Below are 828 nucleotides of genomic sequence, written 5' to 3' on the forward strand. Positions count from 1 at the left end.
ATCCCTCCTCCTGCGGGGATGGAGAACCAGGGGCCTGGGTGACATCCTCATGCGGGGATGGGGTACCAGGAGGCCGGGGAACATTTTCAACACTTTGGGGCATTTTTAAACACTTTGCTCTTTTTCCCCCTCTCCTCCAGCGGGGATGGGGAACCAGGGGCCTGGGGAGCCTCCTCCTGCACCAGGGGGCCTGGGGAGCCTCCTCCTGCGGGGATGGGGAACCAGGGGGCCTGGGGAGCCTCCTCCTGCGGGGATGGGGAACCAGGGGCCTGGGGAACATTTTCAACACTTTGGGGCATTTCACAAGCGCTTCCCTCGCTTACGGCCACACCACCCTGAATGAGCCCGATCTCGTCTGATCTCGGAAGCCAAGCAGGGTCGGGCCCAGTTAGTACTTGGATGGGAGACCGCCTGGGAATACTGGGTGCTGTAAGCATTTTTTTTTGCCATTATTTGTGGGTAGAAAAGTGAGAAAAGTGACCTAAAATAGAACCGGGACTAGGCGGCAGTTCCCCCCACCAGGCGGCGGCATTTGGGGCATTATTTGTGGGTAAGAAAGTGAGAAAAGTGACCTAAAATAGAACCGGGACTAGGCGGCAGTTCCCCCCACCAGGCGGCGGCATTTGGGGCATTATTTGTGGGTCAGAAAGTGAGAAAAGTGACCTAAAATAGAACCGGGACTAGGCGGCAGTTCCCCCCACCAGGCGGCGGCATTTGGGGCAGTATTTGTGGGTCAGAAAGTGAGAAAAGTGACCTAAAATAGAACCGGGACTAGGCGGCAGTTCCCCCCACCAGGCGGCGGCATTTGGGGCATTATTTGTGGGTAAG

The 828-nt window shown here is 57.1% G+C and overlaps 1 non-coding gene across 1 annotated transcript; it reads left to right on the plus strand.

The window, feature by feature from the left end:
• The first annotated feature begins 317 nt into the window (after window positions 1-317).
• LOC148057840 (5S ribosomal RNA) lies at window positions 318-436 on the plus strand. Its single transcript, XR_015710379.1, has one exon. It is a non-coding gene; the product is annotated as a 5S ribosomal RNA (ribosomal RNA).
• Window positions 437-828: the final 392 nt, after the last annotated feature.

Source organism: Callionymus lyra, unplaced genomic scaffold, assembly GCF_982586985.1.
Source record: "Callionymus lyra unplaced genomic scaffold, fCalLyr1.hap1.1 HAP1_SCAFFOLD_494, whole genome shotgun sequence".
In the NCBI taxonomy this organism is placed as follows: Eukaryota; Metazoa; Chordata; class Actinopteri; order Syngnathiformes; family Callionymidae; genus Callionymus; species Callionymus lyra.